This window comes from Condylura cristata, unplaced genomic scaffold (genome assembly GCF_000260355.1).
Source record: "Condylura cristata isolate star-nosed mole 26May11 unplaced genomic scaffold, ConCri1.0 scaffold00002, whole genome shotgun sequence".
NCBI lineage: Eukaryota > Metazoa > Chordata > Mammalia > Eulipotyphla > Talpidae > Condylura > Condylura cristata.
The window spans coordinates 61,833,118-61,833,750 of NW_004567103.1; positions in this window are offsets into that span (position 1 = coordinate 61,833,118).

Genomic DNA, 633 nt, shown 5'->3' on the forward strand with positions numbered 1-633 from the left:
CTAAAAGAGAAGGAAAAAGAGGAGAGTTGGTTAAGAAACAGAAGGAATGCCAGAAAGAGAAAAGGGGCATTCAGAAGGATGGAGGAGCTGGGTGCTGCTGAGGCTAATAAGAATAAAGACTGTAAACATATTGATGATGAAAAGTTGACCTTATTTCTCAGTATACTATGAATAGATTAAATGACAAGCCCAAACCTGCACACAGCTTTTGAAGACGATTGTGACCAACATGGTGTGTGAATATTAAAGACTTACTGATGATGATCAGGGAACTGAGACTTGGTGGCTTTCCCAGTAGTTTCAGTAATAAAGCATGACACAATCCCTAGAGGGTACTCCAGAGGTAGAGTTTCCAAACCTATAGCACCCTGCGTCCACCCATTCCAAAACTCCACCCATAGAAGGCCAGGAATGTAGAAACAGTTGGGGATTCCCCACCATTTCTGATAGTTTCTAAAATCAGAGAGGGAAAATACCCAGTCCTGTCTCAGACAAACCTTTTGGTGATACAAAAATATAGGTATTTCTTTTTTTTTTAATTTATTTATTTGTGCATACAGAACTGGGGTACAGGTCAGAGGCTCAGGGGCGGCGAGAGGCTTCACCAGAGACAGAGTGGGGAGCAGAACAGGC